Source organism: Taudactylus pleione, unplaced genomic scaffold (genome assembly GCF_031769625.1).
Source record: "Taudactylus pleione unplaced genomic scaffold, aTauple2 ptg000579l, whole genome shotgun sequence".
Classification (NCBI taxonomy): domain Eukaryota; kingdom Metazoa; phylum Chordata; class Amphibia; order Anura; family Myobatrachidae; genus Taudactylus; species Taudactylus pleione.
The window spans coordinates 5,593,345-5,604,560 of NW_028284981.1; the positions used below are offsets into that span (position 1 = coordinate 5,593,345).

At 48.0% G+C, this 11,216-nt stretch overlaps 1 non-coding gene across 1 annotated transcript; it reads left to right on the plus strand.

Annotated features, from left to right (window-relative positions):
• Positions 1–10,055: 10,055 nt before the first annotated feature.
• LOC148481484 (5.8S ribosomal RNA) lies at positions 10,056–10,209 on the plus strand. The gene has a single exon (XR_015871909.1). It is a non-coding gene; the product is annotated as a 5.8S ribosomal RNA (ribosomal RNA).
• Positions 10,210–11,216: the final 1,007 nt, after the last annotated feature.

The following is an 11,216-nucleotide window of genomic DNA, read 5'->3' on the forward strand; positions in this document are numbered from 1 at the left end:
ATATGCAAATATAGCAGCACTGTACCCCGAGATGATATCATCCACTAGGTTCTTCATGGTGGACTGATAGACATGCTCCTGAAATGAGACCCATTTATTGATGCTACATAAGCAATCATGAAAATAAAGTAAAAATATGCCCTATAGTGAATAAGGAGAAATGACAGCTGTACAGGCATTACTGGCTGATGCTACAGTCACATATGATGATAAATTGTTCTCATGCGCTATTTTACTCCCTTACAGGATGCAGTATGAGCAGCGCTGCCATATGTATAATGGGTGTAGGGTGTGTGGTGCACATGGGCACCTGAATCCAGGGAGCCCACACCGCACTCCATACACCCATTGTATGTACTTTCCATGCAGCTGCCTCAAAAGAAATCTACCTTGTGCCACCATTTTCCCAGAGATATACAGTATGCCTGCACAATAGGCTCTGACACAGTACCAGGGACTACACCTCGCATACAATGGTTTGGGGGGGGGACCCATTCAGAGACAGCACACAGGAACACTCCTCTCATAACATGTCCCTGAGTAATGTATTATATATACTATTAACTTTTACCTGGGTAGCTGCCTGATCAAACACCTCATTAAAGGTGAACGTCCTCTCCCTGGTCCTGCAGCAACGCAGGACATCATCAGGATCCTCGCCAGGGTCCTGCAGTAGTACTGTCTGTAAGGAAAGAGAAGACACATGTTCACTATATGTCACCAGGCTCTACACGCACCTCTGCGGCTGGGGCAGAACTTGAAGATCTTATGTCCAGTTTATATTAATGGATAAAAGCAAAGTCACACATGGGAGTGTGATCTGGGAGTATGTAGTCATATTTGTCAGCATTTCAGCACAGTTTCCAGGAACAATTTGCTGATATCTATATAAACTCTTCTAGTCACTGGTTCCTAGACCATTCTGTGTCTTAAGGTCCAAACTCATAAGCTTGGCGGTCCTTCCAACTGTATTAGTAACTTATTGTGTTACGTCTCAAGTGGTTTGCTAACTATTGTGGAACCACAATTCTCAGCATAACCTCCTTATTGGAGGGAATTGCCATATGTTACTATCCATTAAATATGTGCATGACATCTTTTTTTCCTACTGAGGCAAGATCCCTGGATTGGGCAGATAGGGTGAGATGGAAGATGTTGTCTGGCCTCTCTGCAGTATACACATAGATACATCTTCTCCTCACACTATCTTCAGAGGATATAGCAATAGCTGGTGCAGCCTAGGGGGGTGTGACCACACAGACCAATAGGAAGCTACAAGCAGAGAGCTCACCACTTCCTACTGGTCTGTGGGGTCACACCCCTGTCTGACAAACATATTCAGCTGGTTACTAAGGGAGGAGCAGCTTAGGAGCCCTGCAATGGTGATTTGCAGCAGGCCCAGCATTTGCATAGTCCAGCAATGGTCCATGATTTCCCCATTTCTTGTGCATAGAGAGGTAACACCTGGCACTATCTGTGCAGCTGCTCACTACTCTGATTTGCTTATGGGGGACCGGACAGCGTTCCACCTCTGATACTCAAAGCAAAACATTTTATTTTTATCATATTTATAAACACACACAGACAGATATATATATATATATATATATATGTATATATATATATATATATATATATATATATAATGTGAAAAATCAAATAAATAAATGTGCTATAAAGTAAAATTTAAACAAATAAACTAAGAATAATGTATTGGTAAGAAACAATTTTATAATTTATTGTGTTTAATGTTAAAATAATTCAGTTGTTTAAACTAACATAATGTTATTAGCATTTTCTTACCTGCGGCCCGAGCTGGTGTACAATGCATCGGGCGCTGCTCTTGGCCTCTGTCCTATTAAATGGACGGATTCGCAGAGCGACCTGTGAAATAATGATACAGACATAAGAACAATGCAGGATTATTAATGCCAAGGTAATCTCCCTATAGTGGCAAAAACACCAATATAAAGAAACCAAACAGTGATATAGATGCACTTCCCCTGGTATAACAGCGTTTCACTATATTTTTGCTTTTATTTAAAATAATTAGAAATCAGAACATTAACATAAATATTAGAAAGTCTGGAAAGCTACTCAGCAAAACACATTAATACAGAGAAAATGGAAGTTTTTAAAACTAATGTATCTAACTCTGAAATTATATGAAATCATATAGCAGTGACCTATTATTATTACCCATCAGTAATACAGTGAGCCCATGGCTCTATAAGAGATACTTACAGCCATGTGATGGTCCTTAGGATGGTTATTTCCCGCCTTCTTCATCGCAAAATCATTTTATCCACTCAGAAATGAGAAGAGAAATATCTGTACTGTCACTAGTCCAGCAATATCAGATATGACACAGGGAGCATCCAGCTGCCTTATTATACCCATCATACCTCCAATAGTGACATCATCAGCTGCCACTGTGACATCACTAGGTGCCCTGGCAGGGGGGCACTGCCATGTATCTCAGGCAGGGCATTGGGGGTTAATAGTAAATATAATGTGATAACTACATCATACCTCCCAACATGACCCTCTCCAGGAGGGACCTAATGCTCTGGTCCTGGACTTCCCTGGTAAGAGGTGGGACTGCAGCACAGTTCAAAATTCAAATAGGGGAGACACACCAACTGTCATTTCACACGCTGCCAAACATCACTGGCAGTTGGTGTGACTCCCCTATTTGAATTTTGGACTGTACTGCAACCACACCCCTGGAGCCGCCACCAATCAGAAATTACCAGGGAAGTCCAGGACCAGAGCATTGTGTCCATCCTGGAGAGGGTCATGTTGGGAGGTATGCTACACAGGGGCTGGCTGGCAACTTTCAGTCTTGGGGGCAAACACAAGCAACTGGCCCTGGTGCATTGCAATTCAAAAAATGGGTGTGACAAAAACCCTGTAGGTGTGGTTTATCTAATGTGGGTGTGGCTTAAATAGACTGACATTGTTCTGTAAAAAAGCTATATACAAATATAATTCCTACGATTCTCATCTGACAAAGCAGATACTATTGTAGTGACCACTATTAAAAATAGAGCATTGAACTGTATACAATACAGAAAGGATTCTAGTTACTGATACACAGCACAGCGAGCATCGAAAAACACCCAAATAAGATACAGGCACCATTCCAGTGATCAACATACATAGGAGAGGATTGGGAATTTAGAGTGTCCCCATAAAATATTCTGAAAGCACCTGTGTAAACCTCAACATTATGGCACATATGTATCAAAAAATATTTGCAGGATATCCTTTTCGGGGGGTTACCTACAAATATTAAGTACCATCTGGATGGACGTACAGGGGGCAGCAGCTAGGTGCTGAGATCCCCTGTTTTCTAATGCAAAACTAACTCCCATAGGTTTCTATGGGGCTGATAAAATGCTGACGTTACCAAGCTCCAGAATGCAAAGTGTTACAGAGATGAACGGTGGTAGCTAATGCCACCCTCAGATGACTTAAGCCATTCTAGCCTATGGGCTACACTTTGAAAAACTTACCTCCATAGGATCCCTCACCGGCAATGGCCACACACGGCAATGGCACAGGTTGGTGTAGCACCACTGGGTCCCAAACCTAGAAGTGAAGTCATCGCAATCAATTAACTTTTACATTTCACAGGGATGAGCTCCTTTCGGAACCCCTGTCCTTGCGCGTGTATATTAGTACATCCCGGCGGAACTTAATTTCTTATTGCCGCAAATAGCAATAAGAAATTATAGTTATCGGGTCTTATCTGGCACATTGCATCTGCTGGCATTGCAAGTTTCTCCTTGCCCCCACATAGAGATGTGAGAGAAAACTTGCCATGTTGGTACTACCACAACTAGCTAATGTGCCCAGCTGGGCACGGCATACTGTGCAGATTTAATTCCCCCTCTGACTTTTGCTGGAGAGTAACCAAACTCTAACAACTACAAAGGGAGGCCTTTACAAGCAAATACAACATCATTAATATCTGCCAGGTAATACACACACACAATTCTTCTTAGGGCCACATATGTTTTCCTGATCAGATAACCAATATAACAAAACCAGATAATCCCCAATCTCCCTAAAAAAAATTGTGCCCATGGCAATGGCCACAGCCGTCCTCCCCTCACACGGTCAGCCTGCAGTCCCAATACTATTTGCAACTCTGCCAGCAGCCAGGGTCTCCGTCCCACCCTCCCTGCACCCATTATAGGTGTAAGTAGTCGCACAACACAAGCTGAATGAATGGAGGACTCACCTCAGTGCCCCAGCCTCCCTCCCGCTGCTGTCCCCCTATTGTGTGCTGCCGCAGGAGGTTGAACCATGAATGATGCTGCGTCTGAGTACAAAAACATTTAGCGACACACCAGCGACACGCCATAGCATGCCAATTTTTGCCCGCATTAATAAACATCTCTTTCTCTGCCCAGGAATGCTCATCACTTACCCATGACATTTCTAATAGCGTGTCTTAATCACACAGCGTCTTTGTGCATACACACAATGTAACACATGCATGGTACAAATTTATAAGGATTTTTGGTCGAGATGCCAATGCTTACATTACTGGCGCTGTTCAGAATCCTCGCGCTGGCATCCTGACCGGTAACTAGCGGGCTTGGGGGAGGGTTAGGCACTAAGGAGAGGATTAGGTTAGGCACTAAGGGGGAAGGGTTAAGTTTGGGGTGAGTTCAGGCACTAGGGAGGGAGGTTAGGGTTAGGCACCAAAGAGGGATGGATAGGTTAGGGTAGGGAGAGGGGGAGAGTTGGCATACCGACCAACAACTGTCGGTATGTTAACCCTGTCGGGAACCTATATATATTCACAACATCTGTATTTTTATACGTAAGAAAAAATCAAATCATGTACACATACATATTATATATATATATATATATATATATATATATATATATACATACATACACACACACATCTATCTGCATATATATATATATATATATATATAATTATATATATATATAATCAGCCTCAGCCTGCAGTGCATTGTACTTAAACATTTTATATTTTAGCAGCAGTCAGCAGGGCTTACATCTCACCTCAGGAGGCTCAGTCACCCTCGGACCTCCTTCAAGAAGCTGCCTGTGTAACTGCTCTGCTGCTGCTTCCTTCAGGGCGCGGTGATGGAGGGCACCTTTGTGACGTCACATGACCTGACGTCATGCGGCGCAGAGGAGGCACTGGGTCACTGACGTGCAGCGCAGGCGGGTGAAGCCTTCAACTGCGCCCCCATGTTTATACAATATATGATGGTGCCGCGGCTGGGTGCTGGGGGAGGATCTTGGCTCGTGACTGGGGGGGCGGGGCCTCAGACATGATACCAATGACAAGCTGCTGTCATGATGTGGTGGTGGCTGGGAGGCAGGCTGACGATTCTCCCTGCATGCTGGGTGTGCCGGCGGCCCCACAGTAGTAAAATTGTACCGGCCCGGGGGGCAATAGGCACCCTGCCCCCCAGCCCAGTCCGCCACTGATGCTACATGTCAGTAAATCAAAACACATAATAAGGGTGAGCAGAAATGTAATCATTACACACAGCAGTGATGTGTATTATCTGTGCGCTGTGTGTGTCTGTGATACATTCAGGCCATACCCTTCTAGATTTTGTGGGAGGCTCCCGATTTTTCAGGTAACCCCCCGCACCCCCGGAAGGGTAGGCACTTCTCCCACATTCTGGGCCTGATTCAGACCCTATTTGCGGCCGCATATTTAAATTGAGCGCTCGCTCCTTGCGGTGTGAGGACGCCTCTATGTCTGTGCGAGCGTCCACTAAATGCGCTCGCTATTTTTTCAAGACGCCCCTTTGCAAGTTACGTCATCTCCTGTTTTTATTAGATTAATCAGGAACATCGAACGGCATCTGAACTGCTCGCAGCGCTTGAGGTGGGAATTATTTCCCGCAATCATGCGAGCAGTTCAGGCTAAAAGACAACCAAGTGACGTGGTCGATGACGCTCCTTTGCTAATTATGCACTCCCATTAAACGCCGTTTTGACCATTGGGCACGCCTGCGTTCGCACAACCACTCCCCCGTTTTCAAGCACCTTCCCCCGTAACCACCCACAAACGACACATTCTGTCACTCAAAATAGCGGCCCCTCTGTGTTTAACGAGCGCACGATTTCCGACCGCATTGACTGGTTTGCGCATGCGCATTGCGAACCATACGCATGCGCAGTTGTGCGACCATCGGTCAGAGCGAGCGTGCGGACGCTTACGAGCGGGTCTGAATCAGGCCCTCTGTCCACTTCCTAGTGAAGTGGGCAGAATGGGGAGAATTTCTGCGGCGATCGCGGGTCCCTGTGTAGGGGGCGGGGCTTAATGAAGCAATTCTCAGTGAATTGCGTTATTTAGCCCCACTCCTATTTAATTTTAAGCCAATTGCGGCAATTTGCAGTGAAGGGGCTGGGCTTAATGATGCGACCCATCAGGCCCCGCCCCTGTTACAGCCCACCTGCTTCTCCTACCAAGGTTTCTCCCGGGGAGGAGAAGCCAAAGGTAGGCAACTAGGATTCAGGCCCATACTGTGCATCTGTGGAAACATATACAGAGTGAGGCTCATGTAGTGTTGGACGTACATCTATTGTTTTGAGTCAGATACACATTCTCATACTGCATCTGCCTACCATAAAATGTGCACATGTCCGTATTAATATTTTGGCACCTCTTAAGCTGGGTACATACTTAACAATATGTACCTGGACGATATGTCGGCCCGGTGGGCAGACATATTGTACCATGGGCAGGGGCATTTCTAGAGAGGAGGGGGCCCGTGCGCAGTCTCCGACATAGGCCCCCTCCTCTGTCCGGCAGCTGGCAGCGCACTGAGCTGTGTGCGGCCAGCGCCGGAGTTATAGACTCTGGGCACTAGAGTACGCCCACAGTCTATAGAGTATACGCAGGTCACTGGGAAAAAGGCCACGGTGGCCATTTTCCCTGTACAGCGCATGCACAAACAACGGGAAAATGGCTGTGGCGGACAATTTCCAGTCATCTTTACAACGCCAGACTCCCGCGCCAATATGGGACTCCGAAGAGGTAATACTATGAGGTGCAGGGCCCCCCTGGACCCAGGGGCCCATGTGCCCCGCACACCCTGCACCCATTATAGATACGCCCCTGATCGTGGGTACACATTGAGCGATGTAATAAACTACGGAATGATTCTTTGTTCTGTCCTTCATTATCTGCAACAGCACCGCATGCATTATCGCCCTGTTGGCCGTGCAGCACGGCCGGCCGGATGACATCGCATGCGACCATTGGAGCGCGCAGATAGTCCATACACACTGAACGATCCAGACAATGTGTAATTCAGATTCGACTGGAATCAACATATCGGGTCAATATCGTCCTAGTGTGTACTCTGATTTACACTGGTGATTCCTTAGGCCCTGGAGCAGTGGCAGGAGGAAGGGAAGGAAAGGGGGCATGTTCTCATAGTTATGACTGATGCAGACCTGAAGGCAGATACACCTGCCTGGATATATATATCACACACACACACACACACACACACACACACACACACACACACACACACACACACACACACACACACACACACACACACACACACACACACACACACACACAGACAGATAGACAGATAGATAAATAGATCTCCCAGGATACAATTAAAAGAAGGAGGGGTGGTAACAAAAACAGATGGGGAAATAGAGGGGCATTTTAGGGCACTGCACAAGAACACCAACAGAGACACAGATACCTATAAACACAGGGGTGGACAGAGACAGGGGGTGATAAGAGCATACACACTAGGAGAGGGGGTATACAAACGGTTGGCTGTATTTCCCCTTCGTGCTAGGGACCTGGAAGTGAAGTGAGTGAGGGCAGAAGTACAGTTCCTGCCCATGACAGCCAGCTACAGAAGTACTTAAACAAGTTTGTGCTATGCTCGCCACATGGTTATATTCCTCCTCTATGCCCACTTGGATGGCAGTGAAAGACGCTGGACACTGGCTGATGACGTCAGGGTCCTCTCCGTGAAGGGGTTTTAGACATTACCATATACAAACACTTACAATGTTACTGTAACAGCACGGGGAGGAGGTGGAGCAGAAGTGTAAAGGAAGTGCTGACTGCAATCAGTCCATAACAAGGCAGCAGCCAGGATCCTCACAGCTTGTCACAGGAACCCCAGGGGCGTGGTCAGCAGACAGCTTATGCCTGGGAGGCACTTTCATTGCTACTGTACCTTCATCCTCTAGTCCAGGAAGTGAGCAGTGCACCCGGCCAGCAGGAGAGGTCAGAGGGCAGCTGTTCCACTTCTCCCTGGCACAGAAAGTGCGGTGGCCACATATTGCCTTCCTTCTATGGCAATAACTTGTATATCCTTCCCCACCCCGCCTTACCCTTCCCCCGCCCAGTCAGTGCAGGTCCTGCGGCCGGTAGAAATTAGAATAGTTTTTTTTTTTCATTTGCACTTACTGGCTGTGTTTGACAGGCGGGCCCCCTGGGACCACCGGGCCCTAGGCGGCCGCCTGTACTGCCTTGTGGGACATTCGGCCCTAGTCAGATATCTGTCCAATCTGGCTGGTTGAAATGAAAACCTGGTAATGTATGGGAGCAAATGACAATTGACCATTTGCTCACAAACAGTGGAAAACAAATTAAAATGATCATTAAAGGTTAAATGAAATGAAGTTAAACGATTTGAACAAATAATTTTGTCCATTTTTTAGTGTTTAAGTTCATATGGTTGATAGGCATCCGCATAGCAATACCACCACTGGCTAAATTATTGGCTGTGATACATTTATGCATTTCACATGAATAAGAAGCTGGCCAAATAAGAAGCTAACTTCAGCCTCGTCATTTCATATCTGGTATTATAATAATAGCAGCGCTATTTCCCTTCATATATCCATTAAAAATCACTGCTGTGTGTGTGACCGGACGCCTTTCGCCTAGGCCATCCCTGGTCACAGTTAGCGCTTTTGGACTCCCACTAACCGTCAGTGACCGCCTGTCACTGACTCCGCCCACTGCGCCGTGGGTGTGTAACGATGCTGCCACAACCGAACTCTACCATCGGCATTTGGAATCGCTTTTTATGTTACCCTCAGGCTCCTACCTCGGCACCTGGAACCGCTTCTGCTGCGTATGCGTTTGACTAGCTGCGGCCACACCCCCTGATTGGTGTTGGCTGATTCCTCCTGATCCCTCGCAATGGACCAGGTCTGCATGGTAGCTTGGCAGAGGGCTTGAACTTGGAGACACGGAGCTCATACCCAGAACAGCCGGAGAACAGAATAGCATTTGGCGCAATTCTGATGGTCGCAGGATTGAGATACAATTGAAGTCAGGCAAGATGTTTATTGCTCATAGTCTTGAAGAAGACTCGTCCTTCCAGATGAAGGGGTACATCGCATACAAGAAATCTTATCAAGCAATTCTTCTCTTCAAAGAAGTTGCAAGGTTGTACCATAAAACAGAGGCTCACAGGCCCTGTATATATAGTCAGAACACATAATACAGCATGGTGAAATCCACCCACAGTTGGTCTTGTAAACCAATCAGACCATCTATCCCAAATGTAACTGGCCATTTACTCTCAGGAGAGCATGGGAGATTCTGCGAGCGAGGCATCCTGGGCCAGGGCTCCAGGAGAGCATGGGAGATTCTGCGAGCAAGGCATCCCGGCCAGGGCTCCAGGAGAGTATGGGAGATTCTGTGAGCGAGGCGTCCGGCCCCGCCAGCAGGCGAGCCGATTTCCCAGAAGCACAGGTCCCCTCCAGGCCGATCTGGGTACCGCTCGCCTCCTCGCCTTCCCCAGAGAGGGGGGAGGAGGCGGTAGGTCGAGAAGACCAAAGACGTCACGCCTCCCGCCTGCAGGAGCCGGACGTGGGCGGGGGACGGGTTCCGCGGCCCGTCCCCTCGTCCCACGCGCCTGCCCCCGGACGGACGCGGCGGCCAGGCCCCCGGACACCAGGCCCACAGGGCATCATTTCCCCCCCCCCGGAACGCAGAGTACCCCTGTCGACCGCGACGCAAGTTACGGAAAAAAAAGATTAAAGCCACGACTCAGCGGTGGATCACTCGGCTTGCGCGTTGATGAAGAACGCAGCTAGCTGCGAGAATTAGTGTGAATTGCAGGACACATTGATCATCAACACTTTGAACGCACCTTGTGGCCCTGGGATCCTCCCGGGGCTACACCTGTCTGAGGGTCGCTCCCCCATCGATTGGCCAGGGCTCCAGGAGAGCATGGGAGATTCTGCGAGCAAGGAGTCCCGGCCAGGGCTACAGGAGAGTATAGGAGATTCTGTGAGCGAGGGGGCCCGGCCAGGGCTCCAGGAGAGCATGGGAGATTCTGCGAGTGAGGCGTCCCGGCCAGGGCTCCTGGAGAACATAGGAGATTCTGCGAGCGAGGCGTCCCGGCCAGGGCTCCAGGAGAGCATGGGAGATTCTGCGAGCAAGGTGTCCCGGCCAGGGCTCCAGGAGAGCATGGGAGATTCTGCGATTGAAGCGGCCCGGCCAGGGCTCCAGGAGAGCATGGGAGATTCTGCGATTGAAGTGGCCCGGCCAGGGCTCCAGGAGAGCATGGGAGATTCTGCGAGCGGGTAATCTCAGCCAGGGCTCCAGGAGAGCATGGGAATTTCTGCGAGTGAGGGGGCCCGGCCAGGGCTCCAGGAGAGCATGGGAGATTCTGCGAGCGAGGCATCCCGGCCAGGGCTCCAGGAGAGCATGGGAAATATGTACATCTGTAAAGACCAGCATATGTACACACGTCCCAATTGTCCCAGCATGGTAACTTGTGGGGTAACTACAATTTGTATTGCTGCGATAAGCTGTGATGCAGATTGTTAGTCCACAACTATGATAAACAGATCCCTTAAACTTTTAATTACATGGTACAAGAATACCTGGAGGACGAGTCTCAGCTGAACATTGATCTTTCTGGTACCCTCAGGGATCTTGTGGGCCAGACTCAGATGGTGCGCCTTCACCTGCAGGAGGACAGCAGAGAGTTAGTTACTGGGCACCAGCACACTCAGAGACAGGAGATTATGGATGGGTAACCTACGTGTCCTCACACAGACATGTAATACCACAGGTGTATCTTTTATGACTGATTGAGCCTATAGTAGATATTTCTAACATTTTAATTGGCAGCTGAATTTCAAATAGAATTTAAGTATTTAATTCTATAGTACTAAAATGAATGACTAGATCTATA